The following is a 16,777-nucleotide window of genomic DNA, read 5'->3' as shown; positions in this document are numbered from 1 at the left end:
TATCATCCACAGACTAATGGAGCTACAGAACGTGTTAACCAAACCCTAGAGCAATATCTTCGTTGTTTCACCACCAAGGTCCAGGACAATTGGTCACTCTTAATCCCTGTGGCTGAATTCACCTACAACAATTCGGATCACTCAGCTGTCAAAACCAGCCCCTTTTTTTGCAGCCAAGGATTCCACCCTTCGGTTTTACCATCTATTCTCTCACATCCTACACCTACAGTCGACTCCTCGATTGAAACCCTCATCAACGTATACAAGGAAGCCAAAGAACACCTAGAAAGGGCTCGAACTAACACCAAGCATTATGCGGACTCTAAAAGAAGACCAGGGCCTTCCTATTCAGTGGGTGATGAGGTCTGGATATCCTTGAAAACTACTGCCTCGACACTTACGACCAAATAAGCTGGCTCCCCGGTACTATAGCCCCTCTTCCATAAAGGAAATTATTAACCCAGTGGCCTTCCGACTCAAACTACCAGACTCCTGGAAGAGGATCTACCCAGTGTTTCACTCGTCTCTATTGAAACCATACGTCCAGTCCTCCCGGACTGCTCCAAGGTCTACCCCTGTACTTGTCGATGACCAGCTTGAGTACGAAGTGTCCAAAATATGTGACGCCAGGTACAGACATGGTCAGCTCCAGTATCTGGTTGAGTGGAAAGGATACCCTCCCAGAAAATGCACCTGGGAACCAATTTCAAACCTTAATGCCCCCAGATTGCTCAAAAGGTATCATCTTATACACCCGGGCAAACCCGGAGGAACAGGCCTTTGGAGGAGGCATGCTGTCATGAACCATCGGACGCGTCCCTTCTGGAGTTCCTGGTCCCTGACACATAGGGGCTTGCACTCAGCGGTACTCCCAACATGGCCGCCAAACACGGAACGCTGTCTACCAGTTTCCGCGTCGGACACATCACGTTCTATAAAGCAGACATGCCCCCATGGCTCTGCGTGTCTCAACGCTACCGCTTACTGTGGCTAGACGTGTGCTGCTGTAGTTCGCTCTTGCTATCCTCTTGATTCCTGGTTCCCGGTCCCCTATTATTGCCTACTCTTCCATTCCTTTCCCCTATTGTCCTCTCTTGCTTCCCAGATCTCCCTGTACTCGCTTCCTGAGTACACGCCTTGCAGTTTCCAGGACTTCCCAGATTTACAAACGATCCAGGACTCGGAAAGCTGAACGTACGCTGGAACCTGAGTACATCCGCACAGGGTTATACAAGACCCGCACCGTGCGCAAGAAGACTCCATCGAAGAACTCCAATAAAGAACGCCGACAGGTGATAAGGGGGGAAACCTGTGACACACATGGCCCTTGGCAACTTCATCTAATTTCCTTTACAGAAGATGAATAGTTGTCATGCTTTAAGTGTAAGGATGGGAAGACTAGTCATGTACACGTGTTGCTGCCAGTTCTCCTGCCATCAACGCCATGAACTTGTATAAAAAGTGAGATATAATATCATTATATGATCATAAACTCCTCAGGGGAGCGCAGTACCAGTATCCCTCAATGTGTTTTTCACCGTTAGCACCAAAGGGTAATGTCTGGGGTGCTAAGGGTCTTTTTGAGGGGAGAATATAGGCAGCACAGAGCGCACAACCCCAAGATAGCCACCAGGGAAATCGCGGAGGCATTTCCTTGATGGCCAAAGGAGCAGTAGAGGCAATGTAGATAAGTACATTACTTTTTGTAAAGCGGAGGGCTGAAGGAAATGGGAGGGATTTGGGTGAGAGAAACATGTGTGATCAGAACAAGGGCTTTTACCGTTAGGTAAAGCCGTCGATCCGTGCAGGCTGATTGGCTGCTCTGCATTCCGCAGATGCCAATGTGAGTTAGGCAGCAAGGAAGGACTCTGGTTGTCTTGTGCATTAAACGTGCACACTTCCCTAGACTCTGCTCATCATTTCCAAAATATATTAGACTTTAGAGGCGTGCATCAGAGGGTTATCTGGGACCAAGAAATACGCCAGGACCTCAGATGCAAGTTCAAAGCATTTATTTTGGGAGTGATTAGAAAATGGCACGCCAAGAAATGCCTAGAAGTACCCTACAAATGTACCGCATGAGATGAGGACAGCAATATCGGCTGGGCAAGAAGCCCATTTACCAACTGTTTTAGGAAAGAAAACAATTGAGAACAAAAAGGAAAAATGGAAAAAAATGAAATTCAGAAGCTATATAATAGAAGTATTTACCCAGAAGACATGCGAAATTTGCAACATTGAGTTATTCCATTAAAACCTATTATTTTGGAGCACAACTTTGAGCACAAGAGGCACATAAGAAACACATGTCTACAATGTGTTCAGAAGACCCTGCGAACCTGCTTGGTGAAAGTCTGAGGAAGAAGCCCAAACAAAAAAAAGGAAATACAAGGGCCTGGCTCGGGAAGAACGAGCACAGAAAACTAATGGTGGCCAGGGCCAACAAGCAAAGAGCCAATCCGTTGGAAGGATCCAGGAGAGGGTGGTCAATAAGGCAACTCCACTGGGATGAAAAAACAGTTCAATAATCCAAGGCATTAAAAGCCCATCCAAACAGGAAAGAACCAAAATGAGTAAGTGTAGAAATAAACACTAGTAAAGCAAGGGGAACATCCAAAGGGAAATGCTATAACTGTAGGCTGTGGTCAAAGTGTAGAAAAGTCACTGAAAGTGCCAGCAATTCAAGGATCATCCAAAGGCACGTAGTTTAACAGAAGGCTGTGGTCGAAAAATGCAGGAAGATCATTGGAAACGCCAAAAACCAAGAGGCAACTCCTTTAAAAAATGGCAGGGGTCTAAAAGCAGGAAGAACGAGTACAAGAAGCAGTGCTGCTCATGTGCGTGGAGACCTTTTGAGGAGCGTGGTTCTTTCCTGATGCCGGTACTTTATTTCCACATTGGCAAAACGTTTACCTTTTTCCAGGTGCCTGATTGGTCAGAAACTTAGTCACGTGATGATTCTGGGATTTGTAGTCTCTGTGCTGACACTAGAAGTTCAATCAGCATGGCAACCACCAGTGATGCAGGCCCCCTGGAGGCATAAAGCTGGGGAGCTCCACAGATCATGACGCCTTGGCATTGCAGGCTCTAGGGGTTCAGGTTACTGCACCCAGGACTAATCTTAGAGCATAAACTTGTCAGCAGAAGCGTCAGCAGGAATATATATTGTTGTGAGCTAGAGAGGTATCTTTTTATACCTAAACTAACCACGGCCCTCATGATTCTTAATTCTCATCTCACCAAACTTGTTGCATTATCGCTGAATTACTCACCTTCCCCCTCCCACATCCTGGTCCTTCCTGGGGTCAACCTAGCCCACCAGAACCTTCCTTTACTGCTGACTACATGACTGTTCTCCCCCTTCTCAGTCTTTCTTTTACCTCATCCTCCTCTATATCGCCTTTCTCTTCTGCTAGCCTTCCCTCTGCTCTGCCACCTTCCTTTCTTGTTGATTCCACTTCCTCTATGATAGCTGCTTTGCTACTTTATGTTACCACCTCGTATGTTCCGGTAACACCTTCACATGTTGAAGTTATCACCTCCTCCATCTCTGTAACACCTTCACCACCTGATGTTCACACCTCCTTCACAATACTTTTGACACTTCAAGTTACCATCTCCTCCAACTATACCACTGCCACCTGATGTTACCACCTCCTTCTTCATTCTTTTAGCTTTCTGTTCCTCCTCCTATTCTCCATTGTCACCACCTCGCCAACCTCTTCCATCTCTCCATTTCTCTCCAGTTTCCTGTCACCTCAAAACTAGTCTCTTGCATTTGCAACCCACAGCAATTGACCGGGGCCTCTCGGTTTTATAATGTTCTCCCTGGGTTGGGCTCTTGGTCAATAACTGGACTTGTGTTAGGCAATTGTGGTGGGTATGAGACTGGCTGCTGCCCTTAGGGCGACGTTGCATAATTTTGGGCTAAGGGAATCAGAGTAAACCTTAATCTGGTGTATCCACCATCTTGGAATTCACTACCCTCTTTCTATTAATGTCTAATGACTCCTGTATAGAGCCCTGGTAATTGATGATCCATCAGTATGTTTTGTGGCCGTTGGAAACACTCTTGGTAACCTCTTTAAACCCTCTGGGAATCAAGTTAATGCTAGGTGGCAGGGAATTGGCAAAATTGTATCAACAGTGAGAAAACACTCTGCACAGTGACTATGAATTGGTAAGTTTGTGTCATAAGTGGGAAAACCTGTGGTCATAAAAAAATCATGAACTCACAACATTAGACCAAGCCTGGGTCTCCAGAGTGTGAGGAGTGGCTCTCTAGGTGTTTGAAGTGACTCCTCAGATACAGCAGAGAAACCTGTGGATGGAAAGATGTAAACATGGCACATTGTATCAAGCATGGGTGACTGGCCTTATAGAGCATCTAACTGGGGGTGGGACATGTTATTTCTGACATGGAGGGTGACATTGTAACCATTTCAAGACAAGTGTTAGTAATGATATGTGAATTAAATTGACTCTGGTGACAGTTAGGTGTTTGTTTTTCCTTTGTAAGGTTGTTTTGGCTCTGTCTAGAGAGAGCTGCAAGCTCCCTTAGTTGGGGTGAGGGTCACAGCAGGATTGGGTGCAGGGATGGAAGTCATGATTTATTTTACTGTAGCTCTCTGGGCTTCTAGATTAAGGGGGAAAGGTACGTTCACCAGGACTGTCCAGCTTGAGGTTTATCTGATTTTCCTCTGCCCTGTGACAGGTACCAATGGATGCTGACCAAGGAATCCTCCTCCTACCACCCTCAGCCCATCAACCACTGGCTCGGGAAGGCAACAGGCCCCTGAATCACTCCTTGTGCCCACAGAATCATGCAGGGAACTTCATCAAATATCTCATTACCTTTACCCCTGTCCTGAATTCGCTGACATTTCAAATACTCTCATCCATTCCTCAACACTGTAATGTTGGCTTTGACTCTCCCAATTCCATCGTCTTCCCTTCCATAACGGCTGCAGTAATGTTTCCACTTTCCACTCTATTCCCATTGAATGACAGTGTTTTGTGGTAGAAAATCTATTTCCTGTTCTCAAATATTCTCACGTGAGTCTGATGAGTCAGAACCTTTCCGAGAGGATTTCGATTTCTCTTTCTTGGTGTAAGTATTGTCACAAAGTCGGTATTTGTAGAGGAAGGGCCTATCCTGGTCTGCCGCCACTATGGCCAACTGCGGATGACAATACAGCGGACAAAGCGGCGGGCAGGAAGGATATGTCCAAATATCACAGAGGGAAAAGCCTGAAGGCACAAAAACACTCTCCAGGTGGATAGAATGCAATGATGCAGGCACTGTTGTAGCTGTAGTAACAAGTGAGGGCCAATGAGAAGAAGTATCACAGCGAAATGTCAGTAATGAGAGTTAGAAGAGGAACCCCACAGGTAAGGAAGAGAGAACCAGGTAAAGGGCGAGTGAGCGAGGCTACAGAAGGAAAGATGGCAAAGACCAGTAAGGAATCCAGAAGGAAGGGGTACACGGGCGTGAGAGAGGAAAACTGGAGCAGTCACAGTCGGGAGGAAGCAAAGCACAAGAGGAGGCAAATGAGCAGAAGGAAAACTAGCATCTTTTCCAACGACAGAGCAAAGAGGGATGCAACGCGAGGGGTGCCGCGGCTTGCCAGCTTATGGGGAAAGTTGCAACTGCGATCGGCCATCTTGGAAAAGAACTAGACCACTTGCAGCAGAACGTGATGGAACACACGCTGCTCCGAGTGAAACAACCATGTTGCGGGCTGTTCACTTCCCTCTACACCATCGATGCCACATCGACCAACGGGCAGTTGTGACAATATAATATACCCGCTCATCATCCAAATGGGTCACGGTTTCCAAGGGAGCCGATTGTGGAACTGGCAAACCAACTTAGGTGCATGTAAATGGGAAACCGGTTCCTTAGTGTGCTCAGATATGGTAAACCATTTCCAGTGGATTAGAAATTGCAAAGAACCTCTGTAGTATCATGGGTCACAGATCCTTGAAACCTTGTACTTCTGAGTTTCCGAAGTGTTTTTTTCTTCTGTTTCAGCGATCTCAAAGGACGATAGAATGAATCAGGTCAGTAGTTCTTGAGGAGTGGAAAACTGAATGGATGTGTATCTATGAGGGTGGTCATTTTAGTTTAAAGGCCACTGGGTTTATTTTGGCAGTGATCGAAAATGGTCCAACATAACAAGAAGAGAACTTAGATGGTTGTATCCATCTTGGCAGATACTTTGTAGACAACCATACTCTGTCTCCAATGGTCCATTCTGGGTTATCGTTCCGGTGTAAATCTGCATACTTCTTGTTTCGTTCTTTAGAAATCTTCAGATGATGGTAAACTGCCTTTTGGTTTTCTTTGATGTTCTTGAGGTATTCATTCAAGGAAGGGATGTTGGAAGGTGGACACACATTCTCCGGAAATACCCTGGTATGGTAACCTGAGTGGAAATATAACAGGCTCATCTTCGTGGTGGTGTTAACCGAATTGTTATAGGAGAATTCTGTGACAGGAAGTAGATCAGACCAGGACAAATGCACATTGGTGGTACACCAACAGAGATATTGTTCCAGAGTGTAGTTAAGTCTCTCTGTTTGCCCACCTGGTGCCTTCCTGGTTGCCGCTCTTTTTCCCTACTTAAGGAGCCCTCCAGCCTCTTTTCCTTTGCAGACGGGAAGCAGGTACAAGTGGATCTTGGTCCCCTTGCCTAAGCCCTGCCCAGCTGGTGCCTTCCTGGCTGCCACTCTTTTTCCCCACTTAGAAAGCCCCGCCCTCACCTGGTGCATTCTTGGTTGCCGCTCTTTTTCCCTACTTAACGAGCCCTCCAGCCTCTTTTCGTTTGCAGATGGGGAGCAGGTGCAAATGGATCTTGGTCACCTTGTCTAAGCCCTGCCCACCCGGTGCCTTCCAAGTTGCTGCTCTTTTTCCCCACTTAGCAAGCACCGCCCACCTGGTGCCTTCCTTGTTGCCGCTCTTTTTCCCTACTTAAGCTGTTCTCCAGTCTCCTTTCCTTTGCAGATGGGGAGCAGGTGCAAGTGGACCTTGGTCACCTGGCCTAATCCCCGTCCACCTGGTGCCTTCCTGGTTGCCGCTCTTTTTCCCTACTTAGCAAGACACGGCCACCTAGTGCCTTCCTGGCTGCTGCTCTTTTTCCCTACTTAAGAAGCCCTCCATCCGCTTTTCCTTTGCAGTTGCAAGTGCCTCTTGTTCACCTGGCCTAAGCACCACCCACCTTCTTAGCCCTGCCTCTTCCGTCCTGCACTTAACTCTTAGATCAAGGGCATCTCTCGCCCGGGTCTCTGAAGCGAAGGGCAGGCAAAGAAAAGGGCAATTCCTGTTTGGACTTGTTCTGACCAGGAGGATCCAGGGCCCAAACCCCTGCTCAGACAGCAGGTAAGCATGCACCACAACATGTGTTTACTCCCTCTTTCCCCACAGGCCATCCCACCGGTGTAACGGGGGCCCCCGCAGCCCCTGCAGCGGGAGGGCCCCACCACCACATGTCCTGCGAGGGGGCCCCCCTTGCAGTAAAAAAAATATATTTATAGAAATGTCAATTTTGTTTTCAAAATCAAACTTTTCTTTTTGAATTCACACTGCATTCATAAAGAAATCATTTCTGGAACATACATTGTTTCTTTATGAAAGCAGAGTGTTACAGTGTAATTAATACATCATGTGTAATTGTGCCAGCCTGCGAACGTTTCGTTTCTCTGCATTCTTCCGTTCTCGAATGAGAGAGGGTAACGGCGCAGATTACGGTGATGGAGGCCCGACTGCAGTAGCCTGCCGGAGACTTATATAATAAACTCCGCTGAAACTACAAAGTGCTTCGAAGTACTTATTTTGTAACAATGGCGACGAGGATCATTAGCACGCTTGGTAGGAGTCTCCGACTGGATGCGCACACTATCTTATGATTGCAGTGTTTCCCTGCGAACCCCAGGCACAATTTTTACGTCGGACATTCTCATGAGAACAAAGGCGATGCGACAGGTACGGGGGACAAAAGAGATATTATTTGTCTCCGTACCTTGTGTGAAAAGTGTTTGAAGATCGCAGTTGTAAATGTGCGCGCGGGCTGCTAACGGCTTCATAAGTGAGCCGTGCATGAATTATTAGAGTAAAGGACCCAGCGACGTGGGTGGACGTGCCTCCATTTTGTGTATCTTCAAGAGAATAACCATGGCAACCGTATGACAAATAGATGCTAGAGCCTTTGTGAAGCATAATATTCAGTGGTTGCATCAGAAGGTGCTAGAACCAAGGATTTCGGCGGTGAATTAAAAAAAAAAAATCTTCATTGAACATTTGCTGCAACCAGCTGGGACCTGTTCCATTGTTATGACTTTATGAGTATGCAGCAGTGTTTATAAAGAAAGGAATGGGGGCTGCACTATAACCTTGAACTTTTTAAAAAAAAAAAAAAAAAAGGGACATAAGCAAGTAGAGGAAACAAAAGCAAAAGTTAAATCTGTAAAGAGGCCTGTGCGCCTACGAATACATATAGCATAAGCAGCCATGCAGAGTGTTGTGGCCCCAATGAAATTCTTACCTTTGCCTGGAAATCCGACATGCCCCTGGGAACAGTGGCTAGACAGCTTTCAAGAGTATCTAAGAGCGGTAGGTGGTGCGAAATACAATGATGATGTCAAGGAAGCTACTTTACTGAACTGTATAGGCGCAGAAGCCTTAAGAATTTTTAGGACTTTGCCGGAGCCTAGTTTTAATGAACTAGGGGGTGGGGACTCTGCTTCCACTTCAAGGAAATATGAGATTGCGTTGTTAAAATTAAACAAACATTTTGGTAATAAAACAAACGTTGTTTTAGAAAGATATAGGTTTCTGTCCAGGAAGCAAGGCAAAAGTGAGTCTGTTGATGATTATATTGCAGCTCTCAGAGGACTCATATCGACATGTGAATTCACTGGTGTGGCTGATGAGTATATGAGGGATCAATTAGTACTCCATGTAGCTGACAACCGTATACAACAACGTCTTTGGCAAGCTAAGAACCCATCCTTAGAGCAAGCTATTGAAATAGCGCGGACGTTTGAACTTGGAGAGAAGTGTATGAAGGAGATCCAGAATAAGAATGACAGTGTTGATATTAAATCTGTACATGTCACCAATGAGGGAAAATACGACGGTAGTGAAGAAGCACTTGTTGCTGTGGTAAAAAAGGTGGTAAAGTCAGATTTCAACTCAAATTGGAGACAAAACAGAGAGACATTTCAAAGATCACAGAACAAGTGCTTTAAATGTGGATGGGCGAAACATGTGAACATTGAGAAAGAATGCCCGGCTCATTCTGTAGAGTGCTACAAGTGTGGATATGTGGGCCATTTCGGTAAAGTTTGCCGTAATACAAGAGGTAGAGGCAGATACAATTCACGTTATAACAACATGAGTAATAACGGCCAATGGAACAGAGGGACCATGGCATCAGTAGGGACAGTAGAAGGAGCCTCCACGTCAAGTGACCTAGTTGCGATTACTAGTGGTCTGGAAGATAGAGTGCACATACTTACTATTGCTACAACTGGAAATACTATGGGCTCATGGGTGTCCATGACAATAAACGATACTATGTTGCTGGTGATGGTTGACACAGGATCACCTTATACCATGGTCGATACAAATACGTTCAAGAACGTGTTGAAGATGGACATAAAGAAGCTTCATATGCCCACTGTCAAAGCCACGGGCTACGGGAAGACTCCTATTGACATAATTGGATACACTTGGGTAAAATTGTGTTTCAAGGGAAGGAAGACCTATTGTAAACTTTATGTTGCCAAAGAAGGTTACTCAATAGTTGGTTGGTGGGAGCAAGCATCACTAGGAATCAGAATACATCCAGGAGAAGAAGAACCTATAATGAGTATAATGAGCAATAAATGTGATTCTGCTGAAGATCTGGTGAAGAGTTTTCCCAAAGTTTTCAATGACAGCATAGGAGCTTTGAAAGGTTTCAAGCATCGAATAATATTGAAGAGGGGAGCTAAGCCAGTTGTCCACAAAGTGCGAAATATTCCCATTGGCACAAGGGAGGACCTTCAGAAGGAGTTGGATAAATTATGCCTTCATAATATTATTGAACCAATTGAAAGTTCCGAGTGGCTTTCTCCAATTGTCATTGTAAGGAAGCCTGAGGGATCTATTAGGATGTGTGTAGACTTAAGAGATCTCAACAACAACATATGGATTGACCGACATCCGTTACCCAACATTGGAGAGATGTTAACAACGATGGAACCAGCAAAATTCTTCTCCACCTTAGACCTGTCATCAGCATATCATCAGGTTGTATTAGATGATGAATCTAAACACCTTACATCATTTATAACACCACTGGGGGCGTTTCGATATAAAAGGATGCCATTTGGTCTGACATCGGCAGCCGCTGTATTCCAGAGATTAATGCAACATTTGTTTACTGGTTTAAAAGGCGTACATTATTTTCAGGATGATATTTTAATATCAGCCATGAGTGAAGAAGATCATGATGCTAAACTGTTAGGAGTTCTGCAGATAATTCAACAAAAGGGTCTAACTTTAAAAATAGAGAAATGCAAAATTAAAAGGAAGGAGGTTACATATTTAGGCCACTGTATCAGTGAAGAAGGCATAAGACCCAAGGAAGCTCTGATAAATACCATTTTGAAGATCCCTGATCCTACAAATAAAGATCAGCTTAGAAGTCTGCTTGGTCTCACTGAGTATTATTCTAAGTTTGTTGACCATTATGCAGTAAAAACTGTTCACATGAGGAATATGATGACCAAGGGCACAAAATTTGATTGGTCAGCAGAATGTAAAAAGGAATTGGACAATATAAAAAATCTGATCAATAAGGCACCTACACTCAAAATGTTCAACCCCGGGGCCAGAACTGTGTTGTCAGTTGATGCGAGCAATGTTGGTTTGGGTGGAGTTCTGGAACAATTCCATGATGGTTCGCCTGTTCCGATAGCTTTTGCTTCGAGAACCTTAAAGGGAGCAGAGAGAAATTATTCCACTATTGAAAAAGAAGCACTAGGTGTTAAATGGATCTTAGAACACTTCAAGGGATTAATTTGGGGAGTTCCCATTGAATTGAAAACAGATCATAAACCTCTCATTCATGTCCTCAATCCCAAGAACTCCCACTTAACATCACCTCGCATTAGGAGGTGGACTTTGATCATTATGCAGTACAATGTGGTTATAAAATATACTCCTGGCAGATCTAACAAAGTTGCTGACTGTTTTTCCCGATTGCCTTGTAAGGATGAATACCTTGAAATACCAAGTGATGAGAGTTTAGTTGAAGATCAAGATATGGATTCCATTATTGCACAGATTCATCCCGGTTTTGATAAAGGAGAATCGGTGGCAGCCACTAATTCAGACCCAGAACAAGAGATGTTAAAAAAGGCTGTAGCAGATGGATGGAAAAATGTACAAGATGGAATTAAGCTGTGGGAGAAGATCAAAGACGAAATATCATATGATGACCTATATGTTTATCGCGGTGATCGTATTGTACTACCAGTGGCATTGAGGAAAAAAATCATGGATATTGCGCATGAAGGACATATTGGCAGAGACTTGACGAAAAGGAGAGTCAGAGGAACATATTGGTGGCCCAATATGTGGGGTGATGTAGAGTCACTAGTTAAGGAATGTTCTGCTTGTGCAGCTAGTGATAAAAGCAAAGTAGTAAGAGTCACACCTCTTCAGCCTGTAATTGTGCCTGATGCAGTATGGTCGAAACTAGCCATTGATATTGCTGGCCCGTATGAAGTGTTGGAACCCATGAAAATATATTTGATAGTTTTAGTTGATTATACATCAAAATGGGTTGAATGTGGAATATTGGAAGAATCAGTTTCGACATATAAGGTTACAACATTTTTGGAAGAGATCTTTAGTAGAGAGGGTGATCCACAAGAGCTGATTTCCGACAATGGTACTCAGTTTGTGTCGCAGGAAATTAAAACATTTTTAAGTAATAGAGCCATCAAGCATAATACCACAGCTTTGTACCACCCAATGAGCAATGGACTTGTGGAAAGGATGAATCGCTTCATAAAAGGAACCATTCAGCTGGCTATAGCAAATAATCTACCGTGGAAAGTTACCCTGAAAGAAGCATTGGATACATATAAAGTTACGCCCCACTCTGTCACTGGTATAGAACCTTTCACCTTGATGAGGGGTAGAATTGCTAACAATAGACTCAAACCAGCTTGGATGTCTACAGGGAAGGATGTTAACATTAACATGGATGAGATCATGGAAAGAGTTAGGAAAAAACAAGATCAATACAAAAAGTACTATAACCAGCATAACTGTGTGAAAGAAAATAATACTAAAGCTGGGGATTGGGTTAGAATAAAGGAACCTAAAAGAGTCCTGAAGGGAGAGTCTAAGTTCCGTGCCCCTCAAAAAGTTATCAAGCGTCTCAGAAAATCAGTAGTTTTGGAAAATGGACACAAGTGGTCTTGCGATGATATCATCTTAGCAGGAAAAAATGAATTAAAACATATTGACAATGATCTTGTTAGATGCAGACAAAGTGTGGATGAGAGAGGAAGAGAAAGAAGATTTGGGAAAGAACTAAATGGAGAGGACCAAAGGGTTTCCAGTGGTAATGGTGAAAAGTGTTCAAGACCCAGGAGAGTTGTACCCAATTTTAAGGAAGGGTTCATTTATTATTGACTGTGCTCACATATTAGAGACATTTATGAGAATTTGGACGCCATGCTGATGAAATTAACAGTTAGGGTGTATCCTTTATCCTGCAGTGTTTTTCATAATTGTAGTAGGGATAAGCACATCTTAGTACAGGTTCTGTTGTAGGAATTGTTTGTTATTTTATCTATAGATATATGGTTTTGTTTAATTATTAACCTTTAATCTTTGGTTTCTTTCTTTCCTGCTTCTTTCCTTGGAGCCCCCCCTGGGTTCTCTTTTTCTGTTCAATCACCCCTGGCATACACTTGTTTTTTCCCTTCCTCTTTCTTTCTTCATGTTCCTTGGTTGTGTATTAGGAAGGGAGATGTTACAGTGTAATTAATACATCATGTGTAATTGTGCCAGCCTGCGAACGTTTCGTTTCTCTGCATTCTTCCGTTCTCGAATGAGAGAGGGTAACGGCGCAGATTACGGTGATGGAGGCCCGACTGCAGTAGCCTGCCGGAGACTTATATAATAAACTCCGCTGAAACTACAAAGTGCTTCGAAGTACTTATTTTGTAACACAGAGTGACTACAAAAAGTAACTTTGAAGAGGAAGTGCCAAGCACGATTCACACTCCTACCACCCATTTTGAAGTACCAGGAACATTCACGCCGAAATATGTGACGTATGATGAGCAAATAAACCAGCAGAGAGCCGCAATGGGCTCAGTCCAGTACCTATCAGAATAACAGCACCTATTGAAGTACTGACACCCAGGAAAACCTGGACAGTAAGGTACCCATTGAGAAAACCATATCGACAAGTGAGGCAGAATGATGCTCATCAGAATGTAATACCCGAAGAAGCTAAGAAGATGCTGAAGGAAGACGAATGATGACATCATAATAACCCGGACTGACTCACATATAGAAGATATAACGGCTTGAGTATGGTGACAAACACGACGAAGCACCATGGACAAGTGAAATCCTAAACCCAAAGTGAAACAATTGATGTCAAGTTGTCAGAAACTTGTGCCATAAGCACGATGAGGATATCCAGTTAGTTTAAACATGTACATATGCAAAGTAACCGCAAGAAGCACAGAAATTGTGAGGCTTGCTTATGCTTAGTAGTAAGATAGATTGGGGCAAGCGCCACCTGTACATATAGCTACCTCAAGAAAGCACTTTATATAAGAATATTTCCACTTCGCACAAGAGCAGAATCAACTAAAAGTTACTAGAGGTCTCAAGAGGAGAGCTTTGCAGCAAACAATTCAAGAATTGAAGATGGAGAGAAACTCAGACAAAGGTAACCATGCCAAGAAGCCCAGGTTGTATCGTCTGAAATAGACCAACAGTGGATACAATGAATGAGAAGAAGAACATAGTATCCTGTTCAGAAAAGTCAAGATAAGCCACAGATGGTATAAGAATGGCAGAATTAAATCAAATACACGAAATTGCATGAAGGAAAGGCCGATTTCACAGTGTCAGAATCACGTGACTAGACCAGCAAGAAGGGATGAAACTTTCACACCTATGCATGGACCTTTGCCATGCCCAGACACCTTAACTTTCCCAGACCAAGAAGCAGACTCGAGGCCAAAATACAAAGAAGTAATTGACACATGGTGACTGAGGTGATGATTGATTTTAACAATAATTGGAGGGAGGCTGGGGTGCAGACGAACTCCCTGCACCTGGCCGACTATTCTGCACGCTGGTAAGAGCAAGTGGAAAAGTATGAGTGGGGTTGATGCCAACCCAATTATAGTGCACCATGTAATCTAAGGTCATATAGTTAGTAGAACCAATGAGACGTCGTACCTTTAGTGACGTGTACAGTAGCCATTTTAAGGGAAGGGCTTAGTTGCCCCACCTGACATCGTCTATCCAATCCTCTCACCCTGTTACCATATACAGATATAGTACCTATATTAAAGTTACCTTCCTAGAACCAATCAAGTTGCATGCTAAGCTTTAAGAGTTACACGTCAGTGATGACAAGGTTTTGGCATATATATTATGTTTTTTCTGAATTTAATTGGAGTTGAAGCGAGAAGGAAGATCGAGCGATTGCTGATATTCATGAACTCCCCGTTTTTTGTACTTGTCATTAAACTGACTCCCTTTTCCAAACTATTGAGTTGTCATCATTGATTTGGTGCAAGAGTATTAATCTGCATCCCCATCCATCTCAAGGGTGCTGCTACTCATCTTAAAGTGCAGTTTGGGAAACCTCCAGTCCTATGGGCGGGCTGGGGTCCCTACTGCACACTTGGTAGCAGAGATTGATGGTTCGATTAGAATCGAATAGATAAGACACCTATTGGCCATCAACATAAGTAACTCCGGGTCCTCAGCAATATCATGTCATCCGGCTGAGTAGAACAAGAGGCTCCCCGTAGATAGCGGTTAATCTAAGTGAAAAACCTGCAGGTTAGGTCTGAAGGAACCTGTGCTTTCCCCCATAAACCCCTTCCCACTTCGACGAGCAGCTAATCGGACGAACGGCACAGAGTGGTAGTAATGAAGGGGGCAATCCCGAGAGTCCAGAGAGGAAAAATGTGAACGGTGAGTGAAAAAGACTATGGGCCTCATTACACGTTAGGCGGTAAAGGTTTACCAGTACCGGTAAGGGCACCGGTACCGGTAAACCCTTACCGCCTTACTACGAGTTCCCTTTGCGGGACCCGACCTTAACGGCTGGTTTTACCAGCCGTTAAAGTAGGGTGCCACAAAGGGACCTTGGTGCTAATTACGGTAACGCAATTTGCGGTACCGTAATTAGCTCCTTCCCCATTCCCACTATGCCCTATGGGGGCAAAAATGGGAATGGGGAAGTGCCTTGGTGAATGGGGAATTACCGCCCCGCTCACCTTGGAGTAAGGCGGTAATTCCGCCATCCACCAAGGCGGACTCGGTAAAATACCGTCAGAATAAGACTACAATTTATATACAAGGGGAAAATGTTGACTCGAAGGTGGCCGAGAAATAGAGCGAGATACCGGGAGGATACCCTAACATAGAGAGAGATACCGGTTGGATACCCGAGCAAGAAGTATACACCCAGATACCTAGGTTTTAATATAGCGCTAGAAGAAGCCTGCATTTAAAGTCCTGAATGAATAGGACGATGTGTGAGACCAGAATCGATGAAAGAGACGATCTGAAAGAAATGGGCTTACACCCCATGTCGGAATAATAATAGGGGCAGAAATGCATCTGAGAAAGCAGATGGCATGAGATTTATGTAGCCGGCCGGAGTCTGTCTAGTCTGTCGCGTCTGTCTTAAGTTCTTTTTTTTTTCTGACGTCATAAGGTAAAAACATTTTGGGGGGAAATAGCATGAAAATTGCGCGATTGAATAGACAATGTTGTATGGCATGAATTGTTGGTTGTTGTTTGAAAAAGTAAAAGTAACATTTTTGATGAAAAAACAGGATTGGAGCTTGCGACGATTGGTGTTCACTCATATTGTTGATTTTGGTTGAGAAAAGTAAAGCATAACAATGTGTTATATGAGGAGAAGATAAACAGATTTAAGCATGGAAGATATTACACCGTTAGCACACTTGTGCAAACAGTTGCCAAAACATGCACCTAAGCTGAAGGAGTACAGTGCAGAATGGGTTGAAGGAACCACCCACAAAATGTTTATTCCATGGCCCCAAGGTGGATCGCTATCTAAAACGATCCTGCAACACATGACGACATATTTGTACACCACGTATACTTGCAAAAAGTTAGATAAACACCTAGCTATTTTAGAGCTTTGGAAGATGTACCAAGAGGAAAAGGAGGAGGAGCCACCGTTAGATTGGATATTAAATGTATGCACAGAGGGGGGTGGAACGCCTTCTGCGCCACCCGCCCCGTCTGAAACAAAAAGCAAAGCCAGTAAAGACGAAGGATTATACCCGTTGAGGGAGCTTAAAGCAGCCACGGTATATAGCAACCCATCATATGAGTCACCTATGCAAAGTAATGACGAAAGCCCAGCGAAAGACAGAGACAATGATATCACCTCCAGAGTCCCGAGGGACAAGGAGAGGTGCGAGAAAGAAAAAGGAGATCAAGCACAAGCAAGTACATCTCCAGATATGAGTAGAGAAA

The sequence above is a fragment of the Ambystoma mexicanum genome, chromosome 1p (genome assembly GCF_040938575.1).
Source record: "Ambystoma mexicanum isolate Mex_15411 chromosome 1p, UKY_AmexF1_1, whole genome shotgun sequence".
Lineage (NCBI taxonomy): Eukaryota > Metazoa > Chordata > Amphibia > Caudata > Ambystomatidae > Ambystoma > Ambystoma mexicanum.
This window is presented reverse-complemented; position numbering follows the sequence as displayed.